Source organism: Argopecten irradians, chromosome 10, assembly GCF_041381155.1.
Source record: "Argopecten irradians isolate NY chromosome 10, Ai_NY, whole genome shotgun sequence".
Classification (NCBI taxonomy): domain Eukaryota; kingdom Metazoa; phylum Mollusca; class Bivalvia; order Pectinida; family Pectinidae; genus Argopecten; species Argopecten irradians.
This window is the reverse complement of record NC_091143.1, coordinates 25,651,143-25,672,235: the sequence shown is the minus strand read 5'-3', so window position 1 is coordinate 25,672,235 and position 21,093 is coordinate 25,651,143. Positions and strand designations below refer to the sequence as shown.

The 21,093-nt window shown below is 34.4% G+C and overlaps 1 pseudogene; it reads right to left on the bottom strand.

Moving 5' to 3' along the window:
• Positions 1 to 17,851, bottom strand: part of LOC138332626 (AP-3 complex subunit beta-1-like) — a 33,450-nt pseudogene extending 15,599 nt beyond the window's left edge.
• Positions 17,852 to 21,093: the final 3,242 nt, after the last annotated feature.

Here is a 21,093-nt window from a genome sequence, read left to right as displayed (position 1 = left end):
TGACACTATCTAACACATTTTTTTTTATTCAAATTTACTGCGATTTAAGTGTAACTGAACAATTATCATGACATTTTAATGTATGATGTTAGGCAAAGGTCTGTTTTTGTTTTGAACTAAAATCTGTCGCTTTTGAAAGTGCCTTTTTCATATGAAATGCACATTGATGATATGTACCTTTTTAGATTTAGGAGGGGGTTTCTTGTCACTATCATCGCTATCCTCGTCTGAACTGTCCTCTTCCCGATGAGTCCTCACTGTCATCATCATCCGAGTTTTCTGATGGAGGTTTCTTTTGAACTTTACTCACTTTCTTTACAGGTGTAACAACCTCTTCATCTGAACTGTCCTCCTCCTCTTCATCAGAACTGTCCTCTTCATCTTCATCAGAGCTGTCCTCTTCAATATCTTCATCATCATCTTCATCCTCATCAGAACTATCGTCCTCATCACTGTCATCGTCTGAGAGTGTAACAGTAATAAATTATTGTCCAAACATAGGTACACGTGTTTACAATAGCTATACATATATATCAATCCAAATTGTCAATGAAAATATTAAACATGAAGTCTTTGTTAATGAATGCATTTAATGTGTTCATTTGTCTAATTGAACGAGATCAAGTCAAATAAATGATAACATCACTAACTTATTTTTAGACAATCCTGAGAAATAACAACAAAACACATATATACATGCAGTGAGAATATCAGAAAATAAACATTTACTTGATTCAAAAATGTCTCTCTATTCATATTTCCCATGAAATCAATTAGAAATAGTTTTGGTGAAGAAATAAAAGTCATCTGTAAAACAAGAGAATTTTATAGTATTTATTGATATATCAATAATTATGCATATTTTTTATGTATATAGTCCAAAACTCATAGTCTGTTAATAAACAACTGTTACTGTTAGTATTATGTAACTGAAAGGTGTTTTACAAACAACATGAAAGAATGGTAACCAACATGTAATAATTTACCTTCAGAACTTGATTCCTCTGTATCTGAGTAGAAGGATTTCTTCTCCTTCTCTGGTTTCTTTTTCTTTGACGTGAACTTGGTCTCCCAGACAGTGGGGACCTCTATGTTGCGTACACTTGGATCAGGGGCGACCTCAGGCCACTCGGGTAGCTCCTGGTAACCTGTAGCTCGGGTGTTGAGGATGTGTGATAGTGTCCCTAGCTGGAACTGGTCACGGTCTGAAACATTCAACAGTTTATACACTAATCATTACCTATATCTTAAAGGAAAAGCAATATAAATATCATGTCCTCTATTGAAACTTATACCTTGAAACACCTTTGCGATCAGAGACTTGAACGAAATTCCATCTTAGCATATTACAGAGTTATCTCTCTTGCAGGAAGCTATCAATTGTGACATAACTGTTTTGTGATCAAACCATTTTCTCTGAAAAGTAGGATGTTACCCTGGCAAACCAGATTACCTCACATAAGTATGCACACAAGGGCAGATAACTCTCTAATATTCAAAGTCAGGGCTATTGTAATCCAATTACCAAGAAATTCAGTAAACAGTCGACATTTCCTTAATAATTCACACACAATACAGTAAGAAATTGTCTGACCTTATGTTTGAACTTTGACCTTACCTTTGAACTTTGACCTCAAGCACTGGTGCTGGCTTGGTGTGGAGAAATATTTTCTTGGCGTACTTTGCCAATGCACCACCTTTCTCTCCTGGCAGGATAAGCTGTCGTAGGAATCGTGATCGGTCTCGGATGTCGTAGTTTTGGTCATACTTGGCCAGATTGAAGACGTACTGACACAAGAGTTTTGTCTGCTTGGCATTGGTTATACAAAGCTTTGCAGAAAGGTTGAGTATCTGTAACTTCACAATGTCCTCCTACATAGCAGAATAGGAAAAGTAATACCATGTAAACATACAAATTAATGTAGATATGTTCAGATAATTTACATATTTGCTTACTTTCTTTAAGTGATATATATTATCATAAATTCATTTTTACCTTAATCTATGACCAATAAGCATTAAAATAAGAAAGTTTACAGGATATAAACCAAATTTTTGAATCTACATTCTACTCTTGGATGGTTACATATACCTAGTATATATATAACTGCTGAAAAGATACAATACTATCTTATTGTCTAACCTATTAAGTATGTATTCTTTTGCGATTCAATCATACAAAAGGAAAAACCTTTCGTGTTAGCCTGTTAAATGCCAAACATTTGTAAATTCATAACGACAAGTCTTTTGTATCTATTACTGTAATAGTAGCATAGACTACAACAATAATGTTATGTGACATGTTCCAGTGTTTATACCTCTTCGATGAATGACTTGGCCATCTTCCTAAGAACGTCCGGGGCAATCTTTGGGACACGCTCACTGTACTCTCCAATCAACCACAGGATACTTGCCCTCGCCATGGGAACCGTGATGGCGTCCACCATCTTAGCCATGTGTATGATGATGTCCTTGTGTTCGGTTGGCTGGAACATCAATGTCATAGATCATTTCACCACTCTCAAACTTTACAGGTAAAGTATTATTTGATTGTGGCAATAGATTGTCATAGGAAGCTAAAACAGTACAAGGAACTATTTCAATAAATTAATACTGAAAGAAGTATTCTACAATTCATGTATGTGGTTAATTCAATTTCAAATAAACACTCATTCAGAGGTGCATGAAGATGATTTATATAAAATATATACATGTATATATGACTTACCAATGAAAATTTTACAATCGTATCATCCTGAAAATGTTTTTACAAAATGTCTTTCCAAAATTTATATTAACCTGAAGTTTCTATTAAATGATGAAAAAGAGAGAGAAAAAAATCTAATCTACAATATTATGCATCTATCAAAGCCAAACAAAGGAATTTATTTGAAACTTCTTAAAAATAATACGAGAAATCAGAATGGTCATGCATATATATTTGAATCTGTAGATAACATGAATATTTCAAATTATTTTACGGCGTGGTATCATAGAAACAGTTTATGAGACTTTTTAAACAAGGAAACTTGAACCAAACTAGAGGTAAAAATTGATAAAGCATGTACAGGGTATGTGTCAAAATGACGGGATCAGATTACCCAATCAAACTAAGGATTCCAAGAGGGACCTTGGCGCCCATTATTTAACTAAGGATCTATATAATATCAGTTGTATAATCATAAAAGAAGATTTTCTTCAATTGAAAACTTTTTTCCCTCTACTGCATGTTTGAAACTATGTAAAACATAAAGTATGAAATCAAAATAATATAAATTGTCACAATTCAAGATACATGTGTGGTGTATAGCCATATTTCTCCTATTTTGCTTTTTAATTCATTCAAAAATAAAATATGTACAACAAGCAATCAAAGGGAACAGAACATTTAAATTTGTGAGAAAATTATTTTTCAGTACGTTCTGAGATATTGCAATAGTCTACGGTCGACGTATATTGTAAAAATACAAGATGGTTGCCAGCCGGCCATGCTGTCACAAATGGATTGGTCCCAAAATAGAATATGGTCCAAGAGAAACCTGCTTAACATGAGATTGAAGAAAGATTCTTTCTCGCAGTATTCTCTGAGATATACCAAACATTAACCCTAAACCAAGAAGATGCACGGTGTCAATGGTCGAAAAATAGAACTGCATAACTAGCAGTTTAGCGGCCGATTATATAAAAGAAAGTTGAGATTGGTTACTTCGTGATCCTGTAAAATATATACATAAATAACAAGAATTGTTTTACAGGTGAAAGAACAGATTCTGAAGTATAGAACAACAGACAGACAAAAGGCAATTTGAAAAGACGACCATCTGGTTTTTTATGCTTAGCCAAAAATAAACAATGGACCATTCCCATCATTCCATATCATGCATCCTTCTTGTCAGAAATAGCCTCAGCCAAACCATAAACACCAGAGTGGGAAAACATGCATTGGGTTTAACGTTTTGATAAAAATCTTAAGATAATATTCAATTCATCAATACTCTAATACTTATATTTGTATCACTTTTTAAATTATTAGCTTATTTTCATAATGATGTATCAAAACTATTTTCATTTGGATTCATAAGTTTGCCACTTGATAAAACCACATTGAAACAGTTTAATAAACAATATTTGTTTTTATTCTTTTCCACAAATACATTTATGAAACTACTACAAGTTGTCTTGAAATGTATAAAATTGATTTGCAACTGATTAGCAGTAATGAAATATTTCTGGAGTACTGCAGAGTTCATTCACTAAAAGAAGGCAAATAATTCTGATATCAGAAAAATAAGATTCTAAGGGAATCTTGGCGCCCACTCATAAACAAATTGTGATTTTGCTTATTTCTATGCCCATCATTCAAGGAGAGATCTTTATTTTGTTAGAACTTAAAGAAAATTTAAGAGAGGTCTATTGTTTTAATTTTGCACTTACTAATAACAGATCTGTATTCTATTATAATTGTATTTTTGTGTCCATCAATAATGGAAATTTATGTGGACCAACAAACAGAAAATAAACAAAGACGACAGACTCAATGCGATTTGGATAGCTCACCATGTGATTATGGTGGGATAATAAAAATCTATTCAAAATGGCTCCCACTACCCCATCAACGTTCAAATTTTCAAATTGTTTGACCAAAAGCCCATACCACTTTCCGTGAGCCATTCTGTGTCGTGTGAATATAGATAAAAATCAACAAAAGCAGAGTGGTTAATTAATACAAAAAATAAATCAAACAAGCAAGAGTATGTTAGTATACATGTAATCAAATTTTTCATGTTTGTTTACTTGCTCAGTATATGTTTTGAAATAAAAAAATATTTAATCACATTTAGTTTTAAATATGTAATAAAAATGTAATATAGGTATGGATTAATTAGTTTCTCTGGCGATTATTTGGCTTAAGGTGTAATATTGTGTTCGACCCAACAAGCGCCAACGGCTGTTAAAAAATTAAAAAATGTATAGATGCTCAATAGGTCAAAATTTGGGCTAACATTTCACAAAATTATTACACAGAGTAAGCCATTTTTAAAGGCCTACTACCTTTCCGAAACAGCTTTTGATTTTTTTAAAAAATGGGATTATAAAACGAAATTGATAATTTTATAGAATCACACAAAGTTATGAACTTACTGTTTATATCACACCTACCATCACCTTCTTAACAATTTGATTAAAATAAAAAAATTGCTTCTTTTCATATCGCGGATCGTTTTATGTTTCCCGCCGTCGTCCTAATTACTGCCCATTGGTTGCGTATCACTGTGCCAGACGGCAAGTCTTCACTGTTGACATCATTTACGCAAGGAATCTTGCATTTGATTGGTATTATAGCATCATCTTAGGCCATTAATATACATTTTCGTATATCATTGTTGTTTTAAAGAAACATTTAATTTTTGTTTTGCAAAGGTGGTGGGCCTTTCGGTCAATGTAAATAAAATTATGCCTCAAAAACAGGGAGGGCGCTTATTGGGACAGGAACACTTATTAGGTCAAATACAGTATGTACAATTACTATAATAGTGTATGATCTGGAGTATGTGAAAATCAGGAGGGTCACATATAGTATGGCACACACAAACATACGTAGTATTCTATCAACAGCACCTCAATGAAGGTGTAGAGTTATGAATACAAAGCTATTACCATGCTGTGCGTACCAGACACATCAAAGTGTGCACAGTACAAAACAGAATTACAGGTAAAATGATACCTGTCAAATCTTACCTGCATTTGTAACAGCTTCTTAATCACAACAACACTTTCAGCCACAACACTTTCTGAAATTCATAAAATTGAAAAATAAAATGAACACCCAATGTAAGAAAAAAAACTATTAAATGACACATAATACACAAAATACTGGTAATCATTTTAAATGAAAATTTTCTTTAAAATTATTATATAAGTTGAGCATTGTTCAGATAATTTCACACTAATCTATTAAAGTCTCGCTTCAAGTATCATTCACTCAGTCCAGGAATAATCATTTAATTCCTACCAGTAATTTCTATATTTGTCATGAACCTAGCATAAAGTTATCAAATTAATTTCATACAAATCTGCCTTTCATTTTATGAGACATGATTTAAAACTAAACGCCCTATTAGACTAATGAAATATTAATTGAAATAGAACTATAAGCCAATGACTAACTAATACCCCCCAAACATGACTTGAACTCACCGTCTCTGTTAGACATGAGATGGACTAGTCCATTGAGGCAGGTATCTGTAATCTCGGAGATGTTACTGGCACAGCGTCCAATAGCTTGTATAGTAGCAGCAGCAAAGTCTTTATCATTACTGGTGACATAGGTCTGAAAATATCACATAGGTCAGAAAATATCACACAGGTCTGAAAATATCACATAGGTCTGAAAATATCATAAAGGTCTGAAAATATCATAAAGGTCTGAAAATATCATAAAGGTCTGAAAATATCACATAGGTCAGAAAATATCACACAGGTCTGAAAATATCACATAGGTCTGAAAATATCATAAAGGTCTGAAAATATCATAAAGGTCTGAAAATATCATAAAGGTCTGAAAATATCACATCGATCTGAATACTAGGTCTGAAAATATCACATAGGTCTGAAAATATCACATCGGTCTGAAAATATCCCATAGGTGTGAAAATATCACATAGGTCTGAAAATATCAACATCATTGTAACTATAATGCTTAAAGATGCTCCACTGCCGACAGAGCATAAACGATACCCATCATTTGAGCAATAATTGGTGTTTAATTGTGTATATATGTGTCTCATTAATTAACACAAAAAATAATTTAATTTGCCTCTGGTGCATGTGCAATGAGTAGTTCATTCCTTATAGGACAAAGTGCCATGGAATATTTTCGGGATGCAATTAATTATCTTTAATATCTTTATCTTGAAGCAAAATTAGAAGCTCAAACTTTTCAATGGTGGTATAAGTAAGTAACTTTTGTAACAGAAGAAAATAGTTTTTTGTCTGCTCCTGGTTTAAAAAGAGAAAAAATACCATTTGTCAGCGGAGGAGCATCTTTAACACAAAAGTGACATATTATTAGGACGGAAATTACTGATTAAGTTAACAAAGTTTGACAGTATTATCAACATATCTATTTCAACAGAATTGTTTCAAATTTAAAAACCCTCAGTTCAATGTAAATTATAAACAGGCAATTTGTAGTGTAGGTAGAGTGAAGATAGATAACTTGTACAATACAAACACCAAAGTGAGATTACTCAAACATTATTACAAGAGCAAGTCAAATCAGAACTCTTTAACTTCAATTCTAAGACTAAAGACCATGTAAAAATATTCCTATTTCTTATGTTACCAAAGTAATACTCAAACATGTATATTTTACACAATGTACCCTAGTACAGTTAAGTTACTTTGTATTGCTTTAGAAAAAGCTAGAACAATCTCTCAGTGAAATAAAAACTCAATTGTATTTACTGGTATCGGGGATATCTTTTGTCAACCTTTTTTTTAAATTGATGAACATCAGAATATCAATAAATATCAAACCTGAAGTTCCCTCAGTATGGTTGAGATGTTAGTCTCTGTGGCCAAATTAGTCAAGATTTCCAACTGAAACAAGTTCACAAAATATTATTAAATAAAGCTCTCCTACATGGAAGTGACAAATGTGTTTCACTACGAACATGTATATTCTCATCATTGTTTATTATTAATCAAACAGTAAATCATGAGTGAAATATCTTTTATAATTTATAAAGATGTTTTCCACACTTTCATCCTTTTAATCAACATTACTTTACAGTTATTGCAAAGACATTTATCAAAAATATACCCTGAAATGCAGTAACAATGTAACGATATAATAATTATTGTCCAAAGGTGCAAGAAAAAATGTTACTCTTGGCTGTGGTTATACGGCCCTTTTACTGTAAGGTTTGACAGCAGTGTGTGTATACTTTACCTTGTGTAGTTTAATGTGGGTAGGGTCACTTGACCGGATGTAAAAACTCTTCAGGAACGGCTCAAACATGCCCTAGTAAATAGAATCATCACTAGTATAATATAGCTAAAGATAAGTACAAAATAAAGTATTTATAATTATGTTGAACAGATGTGTAATCAATGCAAAATTGATTTAAATGAAATTCCAAAAACGATTATTATATACAATGTACGTGTCACATTTTTCAATCTGTACACGATATCTTTGAACTTTTTCCAATTTTAGATCAGATATAATACTCTGAATTTGTCGAGAAGCATAAATAGTGACTCTCACCTTCCTATTGATGGTCATTGTAGCAATGTTACTGAGGACAATGTACTGTACTTCTCTGGAAGATAAAAGACATATACAATGTAGCAATGTTACTGAGGACAATGTACTGTACTTCTCTGGAAGATAAAAGACATACATTTGTATGTAAGCCTGGTCAATACTAGCCGCAATATGTAGCTCAGCTAGAGAGAACTTCTCTTTAGCTCGATCGGTTGAGCGTCAGACTAGTAATCCTGAGGTCCCGATTTCTATCCCTGGCTTAGGCAAGTATTAAATTTATTGTAAATCCTGCACCCTGTTACATATACAATGTAGCAATGTTATTGAGTACGATGTTCTGTACTTCTCTGGAAGACAAATTAAAAGATAATATAGCTACACTTTCTACATTTACCTTTCCTTTAATTAAAACAATGCTGAGGTTTTGAGATACCAAAACAATGTGGGTAAAGCACTATTTTCCATTGATCTTAGGCCCACCTTTCAATGATTGTTACCTAACAAAATATGATGCTAAAATGACAATCACTATAGTACAGTTATAACATTTTTTGTAAGTTACACAGACAATATTTCTTCATGTGAATTTCAAGTGAATCAGGGCAAAAAAGTGAATTTCATGTGAAAGTTTTCACATAAATTTCAAGTGAAGAAAACATTCATGCGAATTTCTACATACTAGGCAATATTTCTATTCACATTAAGAAATATTGCTTGTGTAGAAATTTATTTTCAAAGAAATGGTCACTAAATCGAGAATGTCCTATGGAACAGTACTCCAACAATGTTAGAGGTATAGCATGATAAGACATTTTGGAACATTACGTCGTGTCTAACCTTTAACTTCCAATAGGCCATTTACCTGATGCTGACATTTTTAAAGTTTGGATTGTGACAATATAAAACTTTTAAATCATATTTAAATCGTCATCAATGTCAAATACCTACCTCTTTTTCATAAATCAACAAGTATTTTGACAAAACCAGCCGTAAATTTCATCTAAAACAAATATTTACATCTTCTAACGTAAACTTTCATGATCCAGACAAAACTTCATGATGAAAGCGATCCGGCCGGTAAATAGAAAAAATGAATTGCAAAGTCCCCAAAAACGCTTGATCTGCCTTTACTTTTACTTGCATTCTGCCCGCTTGAACTCACTTCTGTTTTTTGTAGTAACCAGCCACCATATTTAAATTCATCATATCTAATCCGCTAAAATACTATTTTATGTGGCCTCATGGCCTCAAGTTATGGTTTTCCTAGATAAATGGGATAATTATTACCTAAACTGTAAGTACACATCAATATAACATTGATGTGTACTTACCAGTTTAGGTATTAATTATCCCATTTATCTAGGAAAACCATAACTTGAGGCCACTGTTAGAGCAAGAAATATTGATGTTATTGCACTTTTCATTCCGCCTTCATCTGACGTCGGAAGCTGCATCAAAGAAATATAACCCTTCGGAAATGAAAAACGACTGACCAGTTGACTCTCATGTTATGGGAGCAATGGAACATCAACTACCATAATACTATTGACAAGAGAAGATAACAATTTAAAAAAAAAAAAAAAAAAAAATCACTTAGAAATGTACAAATTCTGAAACAACTCCAAATATTAAAGTTACAATTCATCAACCCTAAACCTGTTACATCAAATCCTTACACAACTTACTTGTGGCTCCTGAGAAGCCTGATCAGGGCCTTAGCTACGGCTCCTACTTCAGCCTTAGGGGCACAGTGATGGTACAGTTGGGCCACTGACATCACAACCTGCAAACAGATACACACAAAATTGGTAACACCAACACAACCTGTAAACAGATGCACACAAAAATAGGTATCACCATCACAACCTGTAAACAGATACAAACAAAATAGGTTAGGACCATCACAACCTGTAAAAAGATACACAAAAAATAAGTAATATCACCACAACCTGTAAACACATACCGTATTTATTCAATTAGAAGACCCGTCTATGATAAATGCCTCTACCTATTTCCTTAGTTTTTTTCAACCTAAGTCACAAAACTTCCCATAAAAAAGTCCAATTTTCCAAACGTAAGTCATCAAACTTCCCATCAAAACTTCCAAATTTCACACTGTAAAGGTAATAAATCAATAGAGAATCATTTTCAAAATCTTAACAACACATTTGTCTTTAGCAATATGAGCTTACAATCATGATTAAACTTCAAAGGGCTGACTTACATGCCTACTGCAATTAGGGTATTGGGTGACAAAGCCATGTATTCACTGGGCCAAAAAGTACTTGTCATGAGAATTCTTCTTGTATTGTTATCAATGTGGTTACCTACCTTGATAATGTTTCAACTATAAATGCAAGTATGAACTGCATTAAAACATTTTATATGAAGTATTTCTTGCATCTGCTATATGAATGCACTCCGACACTCTCTTCAAACATGTGCTCCCATGATGCACTGCATCGATCTCGAATGAAAACAATCACATCATGGCAGCTCTGTTATGGACATGGCCTCTAACACGTTGATTACATGGTAGTGATGTATAAGGAATTAAAATGACTATGCTTGATTTTATTTAACATTTTCTGGCAAAATGAAAGTGATATGGAGAACTCAGTCATAACCCAATTAAAATTTCTAGCCAGAAATTGACACGATCGTGTTATATTAGAAGCCCCCTCTTTGAAAAATCTCACGCCCCTAGGGCTTCTAATGGAATAAATAAGGTAGTCAAATACATACAAAATGAGTTAAACTGGATCATCACCTGTCTGGCTAGATAATGATTTGATAAGAAAATTGTTTGTGATGATGTGATAGAGTTAATATTATAGAGAATGAAATAAAATGCAGACAACTTAGGATTATGAGCTGCTTATTTTGATCTACTTATTTGCTATACCGAAGCATTTCTGCTGTTAAGTAGAGGTTTGGCCTGTCTCAGCAGTAGTCGGTGGTCAGAGTCCATCACATAGGGTTTAGCCTTCGATCCTCCTTCATTTTCCTTCTCTTCCTCTTCATCCTCTTTCTCGGAGTCCTCATAAAATTCCTTCTCCTCTTCCACACCATCCTATTAAAACAAAACAAACAACTTTATATTAAACAATGTATGCTTCTCCAGTAAGAAATGTAGATTATTTTACAGGTCAATCTTATTAAGAATTCATATTGAAATATAAGTGAATTGAACAAAACACTTTAAAAACGTCATTTTTCATCCCGAAGCAAAGGGAAAAAATAATTAGAGAACATAACTGTAAATATCCAGTGTCTGTAGATACAATTTGTTACAGGTTATGAGTATATGCATCAAATTAAGTTTAAGTAATAAAGATGCCCATTACCCCTTGGTTGGGAGAGACAAACTGGGTCCTGACGTATCGGGTAAGCATGTTGACGATCACGACCTGTCCCCACTCCTCCACATCCACTAACAGATTACACAGTTTACGGAAGTTTTTGTGTATGAGGTCAATTCTCTCGGGACACACTTCCTCGAACCCCTGAATGGCACTCCCAACTACCAACTGTAACAAACAAATAGCAACAATTATGTAGGATTTTTTTTAAAGTCCAGAACACTAATTTACCAATTTTGATAAGCCCAGTACAGAAGGGATTAATAGAATCTCAACCCGAAGGGTATGTAAGATTCTTAAGTAGTCAAACACGAGGCCAAGTGTTTGACAGCTTAAGAATCTTATCCTGAGGGTTAAGATCCCCTGTCACACCCCAAAGAGGGTGAATGATTCTTTTTCTCTTACCCTACATGACTATGTGCAAAGATTTCGTACTTGTCTTTACCCTAGGGTGAGATAGAAAAATCTCACACTTGTAATATTGCAGATATCCCTGTCCAGGTTAAGAGAAATAGTGGTTATAAAAATTTTGGTGAGCGCCACAGGAAAATCATGAGCTCAGGACTTATCTAGGCAAGTCTCATAAATCACTGATTAACATGGATTTAGCTTCCGACATTGACAATGCTTGATGCGATTGCAAAGGTTAGATATCATAAGCAATTACAACAATACAAGGAGAAGTACAATCGGGGTGACAAAAAGTCTTCTTTTTTTCAATTTATTAAAAGTAACTGAAATCTGCAATTGTTTACTCACAGTAGTTTTATCAGCCAGCAGTTTCTCTATAACTTCTATTAGTTGATCTTTATTCTCTGGATCAAGGCTATATCAAAGAAAATATGAACCAGTTGTAAATTCTGACATATACTGTAGAGATTAGTATTTATCACTAAGTCAAAATCACAAAGTCAACAAAAGTGGAAAAACTGGAAAATCTATATTTTTTTTTCAAATCAATTATTCATTATCAAAATTGCAATATTAATAATTGGAAAATAGCTTATGTTCGTCCTCCATCAGTTAATTTCTATAACAAGCTGTTTTCAATCTCCCTTCTGTTGCTTTTTTTAATTATAATATACCTGTAGAGTTTAGGAATGGCATGTGCTGCTGTTTTACGAACGTAGGGCGACATGTCCACCACCGCTTCTTTGATAGCCAACATCATGATAGGCGAGATCATCGGTACTCGGATACTGGACAGCACACGCAGGGCACTGGCTCGAATCAGCTGATTAGGATCCTAAACACACACAGATATAATTTGTGATTAAAATATTAAACAAGTTCTTTTACACATTTCTCAAGATGGCTCAAACAAACGAGCACAAAGGGCCTTTTAGTGGGAGTTAAAATATAAAGGGAGGTAACCCAAGGAGAAAACCTGAATGGTTGGTATGTATTTTTATGTTTGATCTGGGAATTAAGTCCTAAATGAAATAACTTTCTCTTCTACACAATATCTTTCACAACTTTTAAATTGCTTAGCACAAATCCTGATTTGCTTCGTAACAGTTTGCCCTAGATCTTTCAACGAACAATACACCCCTTTTCCTACTGTAAAGCTACATACCTTTAGTGCCCGTTGGAATGTACTGATTGATAATAAAGCCACGTCCTGCTGTTCCTCAGCGTACCTCGTTAAGTAGACATACACCAGCTTCTTCACCTTCAAGTAAAAAATAGGTACTTTTAAAAATGGGTCAGTGAAAAAGAACCTTAATTAGTTGCACACTGTGCATTTCAAAGTTTTATATAAAAAATAGAATCTTTAGACCTACAGATTCCTTCTGGTTCAAATGAAATAAATTCTCACCTCAAGATTTTTAGAAACAACATTTTTCACAACAGCAGGGAATAACTCTGAGGCATCTTTCCCCTTGGCAACCATCTGGAAATATAAATAACATAAAAAGTGCTTTACATTTCAGCCGCAATGACGTTTGTTTACGCAGTTAGTATAAAGTGACAAGCTGCATATTTTGTATTTTACTGTGGATACAAAAAGCCCTTGCTACGATATTTTAATGCAGATAGTACTTAAATTAACCTCTGAAATATCAAACTTTCATCGCATCAATTACAATACCAATCAAATTCTCAAACACAACCCAGTGTGAAAGTGCGAAAGCATGGCTTCAAACCGACGCCATTCTCCTACACATGTGTTACAACAAACTGCATGTCAGCACATTGAAGTTTTATCACGATTGTTTGCTCATTTGGGCGAGATGATGTATGTAAATTCTTCTGTTTATGATAAATAAATAAGCAAGTTCAAGGGAAACCGGAAACTTGATATATCACTCAATCCCATACTTTAACTGTTTTAATATACCGATACATACAAAAGCTATGATTAGACTAAAAATATATTTCTTTCATACGCTAACGTTCTCTCTATTCCTGTCGCGTACGGCAATGGCCATTGGAGATTGAGATAATTTTACATTGTAACCGATCTACGTAATCTTATCTTCAAACATACAAATTATTCTGAGATGATAACTGTGATTCTATGTCCGTTTTGTTTTGCTTCTATTCAAATCGCAGGTTAAAATTTGATTCCGCTATGATTTCTCGATATTTCAACATTTATAAAACTAGGCATCATACTAAATTTGTATATAAATATTGTTGAAATTCTGTGACGTTAACCACTTACAGGTAGCCGAAATATGTAAATAACAACTGTACGTACAGTGAAACCTCGCCTTACGACCACCTCAGAATTAAGACCACCCCGCTATTACGGGCACTTCTTTTCAGTCCCGTTATTTTCCCCTCTATATCTTTGTACTGGTCGTCTCAGTATTACGACCACCCCGCTATTCCGTATTACGACCAGTCCAGGCAGTCCCAATGACCACTGATCAACGGTAATTGACCCCATAATTACGACCATTCACCTGTGTCATGTTGACCACTAGCCAACGCTAATTGCCCGCTTCATTACGACCATTCTTCCGTGTCCGTCAATCGCTTGTCAAGTGACAGACCGTTACCTGTACGGTCGGTTGTTTACTAAGCGGGGTATTGGAGTGACGGAATCGAGGTCAATTATAATCCAATTAATTACCCGATACATACGCATAATAACTGTGACCATAGGGCTTTTGATGGTCCCCATTATTTAGCCAAGATGACCACGTGTCTACGTGAGGTTTCGATCTTTTGTTTACCGATACGGGTCGTCGCCCTTGTCATGCATGTTGACCTAGTAGCTAGGTGGCGCTTTGAAAGTGAAACTAGACCAATTATCGGATCACTTGAAAGAGCGCGTGTAGTAATCGATCTTTAGTTTACTAATCAAAACATTAACCTGGGCTCTAATGATTTTACAGTAGCAGTATTTAAACCCCTATCTTCACGGGTGAGTAAAATGAACATCGTGGATCTAAGGCGTTTCGTTATGATTGTGAAATTAATCCGGTAAGAATGTCGCCGTATTTTTGTTTTGACAAAACTTAAATTAAATTTCCATACAAACACGATAACTTTCAAACGTTTGTATGTAATATTTCCACCTCTTTTAAATTCATATGCAATTTAAATCAAGAAGGGTACACCACGTAAACGAATAAGAAAGTTGAACTCCTTACATAACTGTAGCAAAGGCCGTAGTCAATTCGCCGAACAAGATTGGTATCGGTAAAACACAAGTGCAGTCGATATTGAAGAGAAAGGCGGAAATCTATGTGTGTATGTTATGTGAATTAGAATTTATTAATTAGATTATTTAATTAAAAACAAAATATTCAACTAAATAAAAATATACAAGTCTATTATGTAACTGTATACATATAAGATATACATTGTATATACATGTACAGTACAAGTATATATACTATTTTTAATTATAATGTACAGAGTTACGGTTCTTACTGATTAGAAGTCAATCCGATGCACCTCGGTATTAAGACCACCCCGCTATTAAGACCACTTTCACTCAGACCCTCAAGTGGTCTTAATAGAGAGGTTTTACTGTAGTGTGTTAAAAATCCATAACCTCTGACCCCATTACATTTTTTCACAAGCCTCTCACTTACAAGATAAACATGACGACGTGTTCGGTAACAGTTTCCGATCGATACTAACGTCGTCTGAGTACGTCAACGGAGATGGCGTGATCGGAAACTAGCTCTGTCCAATTGTTACGTCACCTAGCAACTGATGGTGTGACTGGAAACAAGTCCCGACCACCTCAAATCTGATTGGTTAAACGGAAATACCCGAGTGCAAGGGTGTGCTAGTTCGATGACTAACACACAGCTGAGAGAGATTTTTGGAAAAAGCAGGGAGCTAGTAAATTTAACAAAGTATCTTTTATATAGTGTAAATAAAGTAGAGGTATATTAATATTGCATCAACAAAACATTTTTTATCAGCTAGGACAGCTTTTTTCTCAGCAATTCGATTTGGGAATTTTTCATTGTATTTGGGAAAAATATATAGGTGGGTTTGGCATTGAAAATAGGATTGTTACCGACCTCGGTTATATAAGGAGAAAAATCACTGGTTAATTGTCTGCAAATAAGACCCCCTACCACTTTTGACCTTTATTTCTTCTCTTGGAGGGGGTCTTATTTGCGGTCAAATACGGTAATCAATTTTCATACATTCACCCTGAGTGAGCTAACAAAATGTCTGACTTCATATTACATACCCCAATGATCCTCTTCATGGCCTCTAGTTTGTGTGTATCTCTGTTCCCATCCAACATGGTCTTGAGATCATCATGTCTGAAACAGTACAGAAATGAAATATGAATATGCATGGTCATTTCAACTTATAGGACATAAATATATGTCAGACAATAAAGTCAAATGAAATCATTGCAACACATTTACTATACCTGAACATGTAAAAATGGATATATCAACCCAAAACACACAATAGAATAGCCTTAATGCTCTGATTTTAAGCAGAACTCTAGGTCACACATTTTCTACAATGAAATTATCAAACAAACAATATCTCCCTAACATAAATATATTATATAGTGAGAAGGGAGCGGTCGGTGTGACTTGTACATAGTGTTAAATACGGTCTCTGTCACTCAGCTGACGGAGCATGCTTCTTTGGCTCAGTCGGTAGAGCCGTAGATTTCCACGCCGGAGACCCGGGTTCGATTCCTGGTCGGGGCACTCGACAGGAATGTGTATTTTCCCTGTTCTTCTACATTGGCGCCCAACTAAATAACCCATGGTAGGTGGTTAAAGAGTCTCGGGTTGAGATTTAGGAAATCTCAAGAAAAACAGGGGGAGTAGTGTAAAAGGAGCGGGTCGGTGTGACTTGTACATAGTGTTAAATACGGTCTCTGTCACTCAGCTGACGGAGCATGCTTCTTTGGCTCAGTCGGTAGAGCCGTAGATTTCCACGCCGGAGACCCGGGTTCGATTCCTGGTCGGGGCACTCGACAGGAATGTGTAATCTCCCTAACATAAATATATTATATAGTGAGAATAAATGTATACAGTTTCACATCATAAAAACTAACCATTCTTTTTAGTAATTTTTACATGTTTTTATTTTTATGATTTCCATCACAAATTCTTTAGCTTCTGACAGCAATATTTACTTTCCATAACAAGAAATAGTTGTACTATTCACATGTTCAAAGTCAGAATGCACTCTATATAACCCCTCCCCCACGTGCACGCCACTGAGCCGTATCACCTCACCTATAATCGTCACTATTGACGGGAAACCGAAGAAGAAGAACTTCAATCACCCGTAATTTTAGTACAACTTGAACTTATCTGAGTATCAATAAACCAAGCAGATGAGATCATATGACAAAATTTTAATTTCCTCAAAATGGACACACTTTACCAATAAATACCAAATAAAATATCAATCACGTTATTGGACGTATTTCATAAGGTAGATATTTCAAAATAAAAGGCTTCATCACAATAAGAGGAATGTTCAATTTTATAAATAAATTCAGTAAACAATGTTAAGGGACGATGGGCCGAAACGACCGAAGTCGAAGATGATGTATCACACACCTCTTGAAGTCGTTACTGAAAAAGCCACTACTGGCGGGATCACTAGCCAGGTCGGCATCACCACTTCCAGTTGATGATGGCGGTTTGTCATTGTAACCGCCTGACAGTTGGAAGCTGCTGTTAGCAGCCATTATTGTTTGTTTTCTTCTTCACCGGCTGTCTGTTTTCAGGCGGATGTTGCCTCCTCAGCTGCCACTGGTCACTTCCGCCTAGATTTTACCGGCGCATGCGCAACACTATCAATATTTTATAGGTTTCAAGCTACTATTTATTGCTCTACTGTGATTTAAGCATGTGTAGGCATATACTATCCAAATCTCTGCTCAGCGTGCTAATGCATCATTTTGAGAACTGGTCGACTTGAAGTTATTAATGTAATATTTGTATCTAAGTAGTTCAATTTATTTGATAATTTGATAATTTAACATCAAATTAACAATACAATTTCTCTTTTGGTCATAACGGTACCTACTGTCACAGGGCGAATGACAATGAGGAGACGACACCGATATAACGTCATTGTACCCAAATTGATACTGTACCCAAATTGAGAAAATAACTGAAACATTTGTTTTGATAAAGTTTACCTCATTTCTCAGTGGTGATACCAAAGATACATCATTTATTTATAATGACGCTTCGTTTTATGCAACTAATTCTGTTATTTTCTCTGAAACATAACTTTGATAACTTGGTCTGAAATGTGTTAATCCTAGAAATGTAGTCGTGCGACAATTGCTATTTGTACTTTAATGGGTTTTTTAACTTGGTCTGAAACGTGTTAATCCTAGAGATGTAGTCGTGCGACAATTACTATTTGTACTTTAATGGGTTTTTTTTCTCAAAGCGTAAGGCCTTCCCAAAGAAAATCTTATTAAATAATGAAATATAAGATATAAACACTCAACAGAAATAGAAAAAAATATAGTTGCCTTACATTATTTTTTTATTTAATCAAGTGCAAATTGCTCTTTGTATAGCGTTATTTTTCCATCTTGATCTCTACTAGAATTGTTACTAGCTTCTAGTATCTTGTAACTTGATTGATCCATAATTATATTTGTAGTATTTTTACATTGAAATTTTTTACAATTATTAAAAATAATTGATAGTGTTCTTATGACATATACACCATATTGGAACACTTTAGGTTTAGGTGAATGCCGCAGAAAACTGAATTTGAATCATTGAAATATCACATAAGGCATATATGTACATGGTTTTACGGGAGTACTGAATTAGCGCAGGTACTGTTGTAAAAACACTTATACAATTTTTACAGTAAAATGTATAACTGTATTCAGTATAACTCAGTGTAATAAGCGCAACTACACCCTTTATATAGTAAAATCACAAAAATCCATAAATATTGATTTGTCTTACTTTTATACATTTTTTCTTGTTGCGTATCAATTTGGGGACAAAACAAGAAATTTCGACACATGCTATTAATCGTTTTAACAGTAAAAATAAGCACTGTAATAACAAAAACAAAGCATCAAAATAAATCATGTATGCTCTTCTTCAAAACAAAACAGAAAAAAAGTCCAAGAATATACATGTACATTACACACAAAAGTTCTCAAGTACAGTATGGGTTGAACTAATCATTCATTATGGTAACGATACGTTGTCCACATTAACTACAGTATTTTACGTGAGACGGTCACTACTGTGATCCGAAATATGACATAATTTTCTAAAACATTCTTATTCATACAGCATAAAACTATTTCCATTGGCCAAACAACCAATTAAGTGGGAGTAGTTAACCCTGTACCGTTTACTCAAAGAGCTGGACAAGTTATTGACATGTCTAAACAATCACTATGTCTGGCAGGTTTTAACTAATATTCTTAATTATCCCTAAGCAACTTTAACAAAGAGCAGGTTGCATCCTTGATACTCCAGGGGTTCTGATCCGAGTTACGATATCTACACCCCTGGACTATCTCATAGTCCAGGCATATTTTAGGCAACATAACAAAACATGTAATTTAGTCGTTTAGTGTACATCAAAACACTGTGGTTGGTTGTGTAGCTTTGATGTTTGGCGTCGCTTTTTCTGAAGTCTTGAAAGGAAATATTTGCACTCCAGTGATTGGTTCATCTGTTTTCTGCTGAGCTACTTTCAATGTGGTTTCATATACATGTGTATGGCAGTGGAACTGCATATGACGCAGAAATTTCCAATTTCAATTAGATGAACATGTACGTAGACTAAAATATTGCTGAGTTTTGACAAAATTCTTCAAAATTTACATATTTTATGTGCAGGGTCACTATGTTATCAAAAATTTGATTGGGAAAAATGTAAAACTCCGTTATGAAGATCTATCAACGGTGGGCGCCAAGATCCCTTTTGGATCTCTAATCGTCACATATATAATATGTATGTGATTTTAGAAAATGCTTAAATTTCAAAAATAGTTCAGTTGTAACATATGGACGCTTAACCTCAAAGTATTTGGCAATGAAGTTTTTTTTTATTAATTCGACTTGTACTCAATTATGTGTCTCTTCAGTTTTCACGATCAATGAGAGATGAGTAGTGTTTTATGGAACACGAGTTGTCTTTCTTCGATTATTGTTGGCTGCAGACATCCGTGAAACATTATGTTTACACAAAATGTTCTTTAACATATCCCTCATCAGGAACTGGATGATGCCATCACGACATCCGTGGTGAAATTTGTAAAAATATTCCAAATGGCGAACAAGATGGTTGACAAAATAACGGTCTACTTTCGTCAATGCAGCTTATTTATAAAATCAATTTCGCATTTCACATCTTAATCGGGAGATACAATTGCTTTATTTTAGAAGCATCTAGATAGGTATTTTTTGTGAATATGCATTTAGCAGTTTTTGTTTTTTTTTTGGATTTAGCCGAAAAATATTTCATAAGGCCTACAATTATGATATGAAAATTATATGGACAAATGCGTATACGTATCATATGTATATCTCCATTATTTTCATCATTTCAATCAGATTTTGCGATATTTGTTCTGAAAAAATGTTTTTTATAATATGCTTTATAACGTTTCATATAAAGTATCCACCCAATATAAACTGTGTCTTGACTGTGTGTTGATTGTAGGGCGCCAGAAATAGACCTGCTTTCCCTATTGCATGATCATAAAAGGCGACTAAATTTGGAATCTTATGCTTTTTTCATGTAGCCCTAACGGACTTTTAAACTGACTTTTCTCCCTTAACACCACTTCACTTTTGACTTTGAATTGATCGTTCACGCCTGTAAGGAAGGCTTTTGGTTTTGTCCCCTGGCCGAAACACACATCACCATAGCCTTTAATTTCTGTTCCTACTTAGCATTCAACGTGAGTGGAACGAATGATATAGCCGATGTCAACTGGAATTAGTGAGATAACACTAAATATTTAAGTTTCCTTTTATCGCAACCTCGAAAAACAAACGC